Consider the following 13,213-nt stretch of genomic DNA (forward strand, 5'->3'; position numbering starts at 1 on the left):
TGGACTCAAACTTGGAATCTTCTTGCCTTAGCCTCCCAAGTAACTGGGATTACAAGCATGGGTCACCACATCAAAATCCAGCTGTTTAAAAGGGACATGTATGAATGTCATAATGAACCCCACTACTATGTATAATTATAATGCACTAACAAAAAACAAAAATATCAAGGTAGGAATAATAAATGTAGCAGAAAAATATAAATGATAAAAAAAGGTAAAGACTCTTGATATTTTCTCTTACAGTCGTTTATTTTGTCCCCTTTCAGAACTTTGTATTGCTTGTAGGGAGCCAGATATTGAGTAATGAGGTTGTGCTTCGCATCTCCTTTTCCTCCTTTGGAAGCCTTCTACTCTCCAGACTGCTGTGATCGCTTCATCTTTCTCCAGGTCCCCCAACAGGAACTAATACCCCACCCCCCCGCCTCCCTCCTCCCTCCTCCCTCCTCCGCCCCATCTCAGGAACGCGCCTAGAAAACTCCGAGACAGCGCCGTTGCGTCACTCTTCCCAGGGCAAGCTGCAAATGCAAGGAATGACTCTGCAGAGGTGGAATTTGGGGCGTTTGGAACCAACGTAGAGGCAGAGCGGGGTCTCCCTGGCGGATCCCATCGTACCAGCAGGTGGCGCGCTATCTGCAAGGCTCGCAAGGTTCCCGTGCAGAAACTTGAACAGGACGTTGGTGCCACCGCACCAGAGGAGCACAGCCTGGTCTCCCCAAGCCAAGGTGATGACTTCCGAGGAAAAGTGGGTAGGGAAGGGAGCCGGCTTCCTGCTGGAGTGATTCAAGGATTCAGATTTCGCTAGCATCGGGAAACCTTCGGGAGGGGGTGAGTACTGGGCAGTGCACGGGAATGAAAGCGCTATCCTTGGTTTGCACTGATTGGCTTTTCACCCCCTCGGAAGGAACGAGAGCATGTGGGAAAGACGCCCGCGAAGCCGGCGCCAACGCGCCGACACTCTGCAGCGGGAGGAGCGCGGATTCCCTCCCGCCAGATGGCGCTGTCGGGCTTTCCCCTGGCCTTCTATTACAGTCCTCAGAGGCTCCAGCCGCAGCGGCCGCTCTAGGCGACCCGCGCTAGCTCTGTGGTTCCGGGCGGAAGTGAGGCGCAGAGCGGAACGGCCTCTGGTGACATTTTCTTGGGGCGGCGCGGACGACTGAAGGGAATTGGTGGTGGAGGCTGTGGAGGCGGCGAGGTTCTCTTGGCCCCGGCGGGGGCGCTGACTGCGACCCTCTGCTGGTTGCCGGGGTTTGTGCCTAGAAAGAGAAGGCGGCAGCGGCCGACGCGTCTCTAGTCACCGTGACCGGGAGAGTCCGGGCCGGGGGTCCGTGCGTGCCCCGACGGGGCGCGCGGAGCGGGTGAGAAGGTACGGCGCAGCAGCGGAGCGCAGGTGAGGCGGGAAGGGGCGCAGGGCTGCGGCCTGGCTGCTGGTCTAGCCGCGGTGCTCGGGCTGCGTCCCAGGGAAGGGTCGGGGCGAGGCGGAGGGTTGCGGGCCGCGGGTGAGGGCTTTGCGGTCTTCGGGCGCGGGGTCGTCACGGGCCCGGTCGGCATGTCGGAGGCTCGCTGGGGGCTTGCTCCAGAACTTGGGAAGCGCGGTCCGTACAGCTTCCACCCCGTGGCTTGCCTGCTGCTGGTGACCCCCGCGTCCTCCGGCGTCGCCGAGTTGTCCTCCGCGGCCGCTGGGGCTTGGGGAAGGCGAGAGGGGCCGCAGCCCCCAGGCCGCGTGGGGAAGCGACTTCGTCCCTGGAGTTGTCTTCACTTAACTTTTCGGCGCTCAGCGGGCAGGGGAAGCGGAGCCGCAGCTCCGCCAAGTCGGCGAGCCGGAGTCTGGCGCGGACACCTGCCCCTGCCGCGAAGAGTCCCGGCGGCCTCCCCAGCGCCGCGCTGCCGTGGCCTTGGAGAAAGGGCTGTCATAGGATTGGTGCTGCCTGCCTCTGGACGCTTCCACGACTGTCCGACGGCAGATGCCAGAAATCAATGGGAGAGATATATCCAAAGTTGTCCTCTTCTTGGGAGTTTGCGATTTTCTTTAAAAGCAGGCTAGAACGTACACTGACGATCCCCCGTTTAAAAACTTCTTGTCTTTCTTGATTTCCCAGGGTTCCATTCCTTTCCATAGTAGCATTTCATACTTTTTCTTATTGTACTGATTTATGTATCGTACCGATTATCTAGCAGTCCCTATTGGAATTGTAGGCCATTCATTCATTCTTTTAAATTGCTCTGTCCTGGTTACAAAAGAAGAGATGCTTCTCAGGTTGAAGGAAGAGAGGGTTTTACTGGCCCTCTTAGATCCTTCACTGCTTGGCAGTTTATGCTTAAGTATGCTTTTCGGATTTTGCCTGAGCTTTTGCTTGCAGAATCCTTCCACCCAGTTGGATGAAAATCCCACTGATGATGCTTTATCAATGTTGGACTTCTTAATTACAAATGCATCTGGCAGTTTTGCTTAGGTTATTATTGTGTAGTATCGCTGGGCACATGCTAACTAATAGTTTGAATCACTCCCTTCTCTTGGGATATTTTAAGGGTGGAGGCTATTAACTTTTTAAGGTAGTTTTGCTGATCCTGGCAGTCTGGATTTCTCCAGTAATCAGAGCATTGCCTTTTGGTTTAACAAGCATTTTTACAGACTAACAGGATAATTGTTACCTGGTGTCCTGAGGAGTCACAATGATAATTTATTTTTTTTAGTAGAAAGTATAATATTTTGACTGATTAATATGCCCAATACAATGTCTAGTTGAGTGCCTTGTGTACAGTAAATATAAAGTTATGAATTATATTTGATTCCAGGTAACCAAGATTGAATTCACTGCAGTGAGCTGTATGCTACTTTAAAAAGAACCTGAATGAAATTTTTAGGCAGATTCATTAAATGAGAATTAAAAACACTTTTAAAATTTATAAATCAGTCCTCCTCCCCACTTTTTTCCTCCACCGCTACTGGGGATAAACACAGGCCTTCCTGCTTGCTAGGTAAGCACTTTAGCACTGAACTACATACCCAACTCTTGCTTTCTTTTTTTTTTTTTTTTTTGGTGGTACTAGGGATTGAATTCAGTGGTGCTTTACTACTGAGCTACAGCCGTTTTGAGACAGAGTCTCCCTGAATTGCTGAGATTGGTTTGGAACTTGTGATACTCCTCCTGCTTCAGCCTCCTAAATAGCTAGGATGACAGGCATGTACCACTATGCTTGGCTTAAATCTGGTTCCTCTAGAGTGCTTTTCACTAACACCTTTATTCTTTTTTTTTTTTTTGGTACCGGGGATTGAACTCAGGGGACACTCGACCACTGACTGGGCCACATCCCCAGCCCTTTTTTGAATTTTATTTAGAGACAGGGTCTCACTGAGTTGCTTAGTGCCTCACCATTTCTGAGGTTGGCTGTGAACTCACAATCCTCTTGTCTCAGCCTCCCTAGCTTCTGGGATTACAGGCATGCGCCACTGTGCCCAGCTCAAACCATATGTTTTTTATAATGTTAACATATAGATGTGGGCTGGGGATGTGGCTCAAGCGGTAGCGCGCTCGCCTGGCATGCGTGCGGCCCGGGTTCGATCCTCAGCACCACATACCAACAAAGATGTTGTGTCCGCCGAGAACTAAAAAATAAATATTAAAAAATTGTCTCTCTCTCTCCTCTCTCACTCTCTCTTTAAAAAAAAAAAACATATAGTTGTAAAGATCAGAATAAGTGTTTAGGTCTGATAAGGCAAGGAGAAACTTCAAGGTACTTAAAAGACTAACTAAAACAAGAATTTTTGTTACTAGGGATTGAACCCTTTGGTGCTTAACCACTGAGCTACATTCCTGCCTCGTTTAATTTTTTTATTTTGAGACAGGGTCTGGCTAAGTTGCTTAGGGCCTTGCTGAGTTGCTGAGGCTGTCTTTGAACTTGTCCTCCTGCTTCAGCCTCCTGAGCTGCTGGAATTACAGGTGTGCATGAGTCTGGCCTAAATCAGATTTTTAATTGGGATTTTTTTTTTCCCTGAACCTTTTTATGGAAAATAGGGTGGACTGGATTTTGAAACTGGAACCTTACTCCCCATTGTTGGCTTCATTTTAAGTTCATATTGTACTTGTTTGTTATGTTACTCACCAATTCAGTTTATATTACTCTTTCATCCATTTATGTGAGAGTTACTGTCATAAAACTGTTTTATAGTTTTTATGATTTATTCAAGACCCATGTATTGCTGGGCACTGTGGTGCACACCTGAATCTCAGCACCTTGGGAGGCTGAGGGAGGAGGATTTGCAAGATTGAGGCCAGCCTGGGCAGTGTAGCAGATCCCTTTCTCAAAATGAGTGAAACCCTGTCTGAAAACAAAGGTGCTTAAGGGTGTGGTTGTGGACATCTTTAATCCCAGCTGCTCAGGAGCCTGAGGCAGGAGGATTGCAAGTTCAAGGCCAGCCTCTGCAACTTCCCCTGCGTCAAAAATAAAACAGGCTGGAGATGTGGCTCAGTGGTTAAGCACCTCTGGGTTCGATTCTTGGCACCACAACAAAACAAATCAAAACGAAACAATGTCAAGGGGCTGGGTTTTTTTCTTGGTGGTACAGCACCCCAGGGTTCAGTCCCTAGTATCCTCTTCCCACCAAAAAACTCATATAAAGATAAATTCAGCTTTAGGTTATAATTTAATGCAGCTCTGCTAGAACTGTATGCTAATGTATTTCTGTCAAAGGTTGTTTGGTTTTAATATTTATATTGACTTTAGACTTTAAAAATCTCTTCACTGTATGACTATCAACTTCTTTGTGATCTGCAATGTTATGGTTTTTGTTTGTTTTTTTTCCCTTTTGGTAGTGGAATTGAGCCCAAGTGTGCTTAGCAGCTGAACCACATCCCCAGGCCTTTTTTATTATTTTGAGACAAGGTCTCACTGAGGTGGGTAGGGCCTTGCTAAATTGCTGAGGCTGACCTGAACTTGTGATCCTCCTGCTGCAGTGTCCATAGTTGCTGGTATTAAAGGCTTGTGCCACCTTGCCTGGCAAGTATTTTTTATTCTGTGGTTCTGAAAATCAAACCTTTAGCCTGGAGCTTTGAGCTAGTAAGGCAGATTTTCTACCACATTCCTAGTCCTTTCCCTGTTTTTTAAAGTTTGGAACTGGTATATTTTAGAGACCCAAAACTTACATATGGTAACTTTGATAAATTATCTTAGACTGTTTTCATTTTCTTGCATGTAACTAGGGACATGAAAGTAATGTTATGTTGTGTTTGCTGAATTGACAATGCTTGAAACACCTATAACAGATTAAATTTTTTTTTTTTTTTTTTTTTTTTTTTGTGGTGCTGGGGATTGAACCCAGGGCCTTGTGCATGTGAGGCTAGTTATAATTGTGTAGGCAAAATGAAATAGACATATAATAACTTGAGTAAAAGGTTGTGAGACTATAGAAGGGGTAATAGCTATTGAGAAAGCGCAGAAGACTAAATATTCATGTGGAACCTCTTGTATTTTCACAGCACTAATTTATTGATTCCCTATTGTGTGCCAGTAGTGCTGTAGTTGCAAAAGCTGTGGAGGAAATTAAGACCAACAAAGTCCTGGTGCTTCTGAAACTTCAACATTTAAACCTGAGGTTTGAGATGGGTTTCTGGATGACATTCCAGTCTAATGAACAGGCTAGGCAAAGTCATGAATATCAAGCTTTTGAATTAGTCTTGTTGGGCCAGTGCCTTGAATTTTCAGAGGGGTGGATAGGGTAGATAGAGGTAGGGCCTTGTAAAAGGAAGGAGCGGGTGAAATGAAAAGGTGTACCTCAGTCTGCTAACAAGTTTGAATTTTCTTCTTTTAGTGAAGAAAAACTCAGGTGGTATATGAAGGATGAGATAGGCCTTTTTTTTTTTTTTTTTCCTTGTACCAGGTATTGAACCCGGAGCACTTAACAACTGATCCACATCCCCAGACCTTTTTTATATTTTATTTAGAGACGGTGTCTCACTGAGTTGCTAAGTGCCTCGCTCAGTTGCTGAGGCTGGCTTTGAACTCGGGATCCTCCCGTCTCAGCCTCCTGGGCTTTAAAAAGTAGAAATTGTACTGCTCCTATTTATATATAGGATGTGTGTGTGTGTGTGTGTGTGTGTGTGTGTGTGTGTGTCTGTCTCTCTCTCTCTCTCTATATATATATATATACTTTAAAACAATTTTTTGGTGGTGGTTGTTGCTGGGGATTGAACCCAGGGCTATGCACATGCTAGGCAACTTCTATCACTGAAGAACACCCAAGCTCAGGTCTCATTTACTTATTTTGGGTTTTTTTTTTTTTTTTTTTTTGGTACTGGAGATTGAATCCAGGGGTGCTTAACCACTGAGACACATCCCCAGCACTTTTTATTTTTTATTTTGAAACAGGTCTCAGTTGTTTAGGGCCTCACTAAATTGCTGAGGCTGGTTTTGAATTTGTAATCCTCCTGACTCAGCCTCCCCACTTTCTGGGATTACACATGTTCATCATCATGCCGGTTTAGTTGGATTCATGATCACCAGATTAAAGAAATTTAATAATCTCCTACCCCCTACTACATAATGGATTGAACCCAGAGATGCTCTATCACTAAACTATATCTCCAGTACCCTTTTCCCCTGCTTTTTAAAAGACAGGCTAGCTAATTTGGTGAGGCTGGCATTGAATTTGTGATTCTCCTGCCTCAGCATCCCCCATAGCTGGATTAGTCATGTACCACTTCGTCCCAGTATTCTTTATCTTTAATCCCACCCACTTTCCTTATTCTTTTAAAACTTTTAGTGAGCTTAAGAGAAAGAAGCAAGTGTTTTCTTCTGTGTGGGCAGCTTCTCTCATAAGAGGTGGGATTGATGTTTAGTCAGTCAGTTTTTATACTCAGCCTACAGGGCCCTGTAAAAGGAAGAAGCGGGGTGAAACGAAAAGGTGTTTTGCTTGTTTTAAATCTATTCCTTAACTGCTAGGAGTGGAAACATTTTGAATATACTATAAACATTTATCAGAACATATTAGTAACAGCTGAGAATAGTAAAAATGATTTTTAAATATTTCATTTTTTGTGGTGCTGGGAATTTAACCCCAGGACTTTGTACGTGCTAGGTGAGCACCCTACCACTGAGTTATATCCCCCGTCCTAAAAATATTTTAAAATAACCAATGACTCATAGTCTATTGGTTTTCTTATTTAGAATTTGTGCTTTTAATTTACAGTGTTTGTTATAAATTTTGTTTTTCATGTCTTTATCCAAAATAAGGAAGCTCATTTCTATTTGCTTAGGCTATCACTTAAAATAGTAGGTAAATGGTGCAGATCTCTAAGTTATTAACTGGACTTATTTATTAGTGTACTTTAATTATACAGAATAAGGGATTTCATGGTGGCATAGTCATACATGCAAATAACGTAACTTTGATCATATCTATTCCTCAAAAAGGAATACTTTAAAAAGTTTTCTTTGTGAGTACTGGACATTCTGTCCCTGAGCTACATCCTTGTTTGCCCCTCCCCCCTTAGAATGTTTTTTTTTTTTTTTTTTTCTTTTTTGCCAGCCTGGTGGTGCAGTTCTGTAATCCCAGGGGCTTGGGAAGCGGAGGCAGGAGGATTGTGAGTTCAAAGGTAGCCTCATAAACTTAGTGAGAGCCTAAAGCAACTTAGAAAGACCTTGTCTCTAAATACAATGTAAAAAAGGGCTTGGGATATGGTTCAGTGGTTAAGTGCCCCTGGTTTCAATTTCTTATTCCCCCCAAAAAATATTTATTTATTTATTTATTTATTTATTTTTTATAGAGAGAGAGAGAGAGAATTTTTTTTTTTTTTTTTTTTTTTTTTTTTTTAGTTTTTTTTCGGCGGGCATAACATCTTTGTTTGTATGTGGTGCTGAGGATCGAACCCGGGCCGCACGCATGCCAGGCGAGCGTGCTACCGCTTGAGCCACATCCCCAGGCCCCCCCCCCCCAAAAAAAAAATTTATTTTTCCTTTTTGAGATAGGGTCTTGTTGAATTGCCTAGATTGACCTTGAACTTGTGATTCTTCTACCTCAGCATCCCAAAATACTGGGATTATAAAATTGGGCCACTCTGACCTACAACATTTTTCTTAAATGGGTCTCTAAAAGCTTAAAAGAATAAGACTGGAGACTTGAATGTGAATGTTCTTTTTTATACTGCCCATTCATTCTCAAAATATTCTTTTTTGAGGAGAGGGTAACCAAGATTGAACCCAGGGATGTTTTACACTGAGCTATATCCCCAACCCTCTTTATCTTTTGAGAAAGGGTCTCCCCAAGTTGCTGAGTCTGGCCTCAAATTTGTGATCCTCCTGCCTCAGCCTCCCGAGTTCCTGGGATTACAGCCATGTGTACTGCACCAGCTCCAAAATACTTTTTTCCTACCTGAAAATCAAGTCCACATTTTAGTTAATCAGTTTTGGTTAGAGCAATAAAATTAAATCTGTTAAATGTATGTATTGGGAACTGAGCACAGTGTTGTATACTTACTACTGAGGAGGCTGAGGCAGGAGAATTGCAGATTCGGGGTGAATCTGGGCAATTTATCAAGACCTTATTTCAAAATAAAATTTAAAAGGGAGTCTGGAATGTAGCTCAGTGGTAGGGCACCCTTGGGTTCAAATTTACTTATAATAGTTATTCCTAAGAAAGATATAAACTACGGTAGTCTAGATATTAAATTTTTATTAGTATGGTTAATACTTGAGAAACAAGCTACTGACCAAAGAAATCAGAAGTTATCTTTTTACTGTGTTGTCTGGGTTTTAAAAAAATAAGTTTCCTGATGTCTAGAGTCACTATTTTGTTAAGTTCCTTATAATTAGAGAAGAGTATTGTTGGGGATAGGGAAGTTGGGTGTGGACTAAAACTCTAGGAAAACAGGATTGTTTTCCTTTCTGTATTAAGAACAAAAACCTCATGTAGTCAAGTTGTAAGCAGTATCCTGCCTGCCTTATTTAAACATAAACTAAAAACATAGCATAGAAACAGGTTTTCTTTTTTATCCAGTGCTGAGGGTTGAACTCAGGGCCTCCACATGCTAGGCAAGAGATGAAAGTTTTATTTGTTTTTGTTTTTTGGTGGTACTGGGGATTGAACCTAGGAGCACTCTATCACCGAGCTATATCCCTCGCTCTTTCTATTTTATTCTGAGGCAGTCTTGCTAAATTGCCCAGGCTTCTCAGGTGCTATGGTGCAGGCCTGTAATCCCAGTGGCTCAGTAGTCTGAGGCAGGAGGATCACAATTTCAAAAGCCAGCCTCAGCGATTTACTGAGCCCTAAGCAATTTAGTGAGACCCTGAATCAAAATAAAAAGGGCTGGGCATGTAGCTCAGTGGTTAAATGCCCCTGGGTTCAATCCCCAGAACCAAAAACAGAAAGCAAAGCAAAACAAAACAAAAATATTTATATTGCCCGGGCTGGTCATAAGCTTGAATTCCTCCTGTTTCAGCCTCTTCAGTAATTGGAATTACAGGTGTATGCCATTGTGCTCAGCTGAGAAGCATGTTCTGAAGTCAACATTTGGCAGGGTGGGCAGTACCAGGGATTGAACTCAGGGGCACTCGACCACTGAACCATATCTCCAGACCTGTTTTGTACTTTATTTAGAGACAGGGTCTCACTGAATTGCTTAGGGCTTCACTAAATTGCTGAGGCTGGCTTTGAACTCTCTATCCTCCTGTCTTAGCCTCTGGAGTCACTGGGATTATAGGCATTCACCACTGCACCTGGCTTGAAGTCAGCATTTTTATTAAGTGTTTCCCATTGTTTTTTCCTCTGCAATCCACTAAGCAATTTGTTGTGTATGTACAGCGGATAGATTTTTAGCAATTTGTCTTGGGGACTTCAGGTTCCAACATTTAGTGACCCTTCTTTATGTGAATTGTTTTCTGAGGGAGATAGAAAATGACCAGAACAGAAATCTTGGAGAAATTTAGACCCTGTATCTTAAATTATTTTTGATTTACACTAATTTTTTGAGTAATGGGTAATTCACCTTTTTTGCATTTAGTAACTTATGTGGATTCTTATTTGATGTTAGTTTATTCACAGTCCCGATGCTGGTCCAGGTACATGCCAGAAGTGGTAGTATCTGCAGTAATAAGTGATTTGAGCAACCGTTATCACTTTTGGCCTATTTATAGGGCTTTAATCAGTGGAGAAAAGATTGGCTGGAAAGCAAGCAAAGCTGCTCTCTTTTCATATTTTCAGTCTCACAATTTATATTTCAGGTTCTCCGTTGGCCTAATCCAGCATATATTACTGTAGACAGATTCATTTAGCTTTATTTATTTTAGCATTTCCTTATGTTGGCCAATTTATATTGTTATATTGTAAGCATATACAAATATGTAATAACATCCTACTATTATATACAACTATAATCCACCAGTAAAAAAATGGAGAAAAAAGGAAAAAAATACAATTTTTAAGCATTTTTTTCTTTCTTTTTAAATGTCTGTATTTTTAGTTGTAGATGGACACAACACCTTTATTTATTTATCTATGTGATGCTGAGAATCGAACCCAGGGCCTCACACCTGCTAGGCAAGCGCTCTACCACTGAGCCACAACCCCAGTCCTTAGCATTTTCTTTATGTACTCTAACCCTTTAAACCTCTTCTCAGTCATTTTCTTTCCTGTTCCCCTTGCCCCCTTTAGTACTAGGAATTAAATCCAGAACGTCATGCATGAACTACACTCCCAGCCCTTTTAATTTTGAGACAGGGTCTCACTTTATTGTACAGGGTGGCTTCCAACTTCATGACCTTCTGCCTCCTTCCTGAGTAGCTGGCATTTCAGGTCTGTCATTGGGCTGGGCTCAATTACACTTTGTTTTCTAGTACTGGAGATTGAACCCAGGATTACTCCGTCACAGAGCTATACCCCCAGCCTTTTTATTTTTTATTTTGAAACAGGGTCTTAATAAGTTGTAGAGGCCTGCCTTGCACTTGCAATCCTCTGCCTCATCTACTGAGTAGCTATGATTATAGGTTTGGCCACTGAGCCCGACACAAAATTGTTTTCAAGTATTGGTGCTTATATAAAGTAGTAGTTGCCTCTCAGTGGTAGAATGTCTTGCCTGGGGTGTGTGAGACCCTAGGTTCAATCCCCAGCACTGGGGGAAAAAAAAGTACTAGTAGTCAATTAAGTAAGTTAATATTTATATTATATTAGGAAAGAGGACCCCCCCCCCAATATTTCAAAAGATTCAGAAACTTGGAGTTTATTGGTCAGCCTCAGCAACTCAGTGAACCCTAAACAATTTAGGCATAAGCAATTTAGTGAGACCCTATCTCAAAAAATAAAAAGGGCCTGGTGTGATAATCCCAGTGGCTTGGGAGGCTGAGGCAGGAGGATCACCAGTTGAGAGCCAGCCATAGCAACTTAGGCACTAAGCAACTCAGTGAGACTCTGTCTCTAAATAAAATATAAAAAAGGGCTGGATATGTGGCTCGGGGGTTAAGTGCCCCTGGGTTCAATCTCTAGTACCCGCCTCCCCCCTCAAAAAAGTGTTTGCTTTATGGTGTAGGACAATATTACATTACATAGAATCAGTATGATTTCTCATAGAGTAACTTCTCTTTGATTTTATTTTTCTCCATAAAACATAAGACAAAAAGTGACACAGTTGCTAATAGCCTAGTAAAGCTGTTTCCTTACTAGAATACTATAAATAAAGTGACTTCATATTTATGCATAAAGCAGCAAAATCAGATACTATAAAATTAAATATCTTAAGCCACATGGCACAAGAATAGGGTAAAAAGTAGTATCTTGTTAAATATCAAAAGAAAGTCCCTTCCCCTCAAGATCTAAGGAGAGAATCCATTATATCCATAACTATGAAGTTCCTTAGTTTTTTTTTTTTTTTTTTTTGTACTGAGGAGTAAATCCAGGGGCACTTAGCCACTGAGCCACAACCCTAGCTTTTGTATATTTTTATTTTGAGATAGGGTCTCTCTGAGTTGCTTAGGGCCTCACTAAGTTGCTGAGGCTGGCTTTGAATTGATGTTCCTCTTTCGTCTTAGCCTCCCTAGTCACTGGGATTACAGGTGTGTGCCAGTGTGCCTGGCTACAAAGAGTTTTATTTCATTAGTGGCCATAGTGTTTTCTTTCTTTTTGTGTGTGTATTTGGTGGTATTGGGAATTGAAACCAGGGGCACTCTACTCTGAGCTACATCTCCGCCCTTTTTATTTTATATTTGAGAAAAGATCTCTCTAAGTTGCTGAGGCTAACTTTGAACTTGTGATCCTCCTTTGTCAGTCTCCAGGGTAGGTAGAACTATGTATGTGCCATCAAGCCCAACTGGTCTTGGCAATTTCTTTTCTTTCCCCCCCTTTTTTTTTTTTTTTTTTTTTTTGTGGTGTTGGGGATTGAATCCAGGGCCTTATACATGCAAGGCAAACACTCTATCAACTGAGCTATGTCCCCAACTCTTGATAAGTATTTATTATGTGTTAGGAACTGTGAATGAATGGAATTAACATGATCCTTGTTTTTATGGGATATTATAAGGAAATGGGGCTGAGGAGATGAGGAAAACATTTATACAAATAATTTGTTTCTTTTTAAATGCTTTTCTCATAATGTGCCATTTATTTTTCTCTTCCCCCAAGTATAAAATTAATCTTTTTTTCCCCTTATTGTGGTACTGGGGATTGAACCCAGAGATACTTTAACACTTGTTACATCCCCAGCTTTTTCACCTTTCCTCTTTAAATTTTGAGATAGAATCTCACCAAATTGCCCAGGCTGGTCTCAAGTTTGGGGTTCTCCTGCTTCAGTCCTTAGGCTTTGCCAGGTGTGGTAACACATGTCAGTAATCCCAACTATTTGGGAGGTAGACACTGTGGGATAGCAAGTTTGAGGCTGGGTTACATAATTTAGAGAGATTCTGTCTCAAAAAAGGGCAGGGTAGTGGCTTAGTAGAACTAATGTCTAGCAATTTGAAGCCCCGGATTTAATCCCCAGTACTACAAAAATAAAGTAGCATAAAATTCTTGGTTTTAAGTATCCTTAGTGTTTGTGTGTTTGTGTTTAATCTTTCAAACTTTTATTTAGTTACGTTGACCCAGGGTGGATTTTAGATCTTCCGTGAAAGTGACCATTTCTAGGGATTGTCCTTAGTCCTCTACAGCAGTGATGTGCTCCTCTAACATGTGTGTTCCAACTGTATCATGTTCAACTACACACTGTATTTGAAGTTTTTGTTTTTTTCCCAGATTTAT

At 42.3% G+C, this 13,213-nt stretch overlaps 1 protein-coding gene across 2 annotated transcripts in view; it reads left to right on the forward strand.

Moving 5' to 3' along the window:
* The first annotated feature begins 266 nt into the window (after positions 1-266).
* Positions 267-13,213, forward strand: part of ARK2N (arkadia (RNF111) N-terminal like PKA signaling regulator 2N) — an 89,995-nt gene continuing 77,048 nt past the window's right edge. The window contains exon 1 of one of the 2 annotated variants that reach the window (XM_081263446.1): positions 267-1,387. The gene's annotated coding sequence lies outside the window, so the exon portion shown is untranslated. The remainder of the gene's footprint in view (positions 1,388-13,213) is intronic. The other variant, XM_081263447.1, reaches the window with a different exon arrangement.

The sequence above is a fragment of the Spermophilus citellus genome (assembly GCF_964194105.1).
Source record: "Spermophilus citellus genome assembly, chromosome: 12".
Classification (NCBI taxonomy): domain Eukaryota; kingdom Metazoa; phylum Chordata; class Mammalia; order Rodentia; family Sciuridae; genus Spermophilus; species Spermophilus citellus.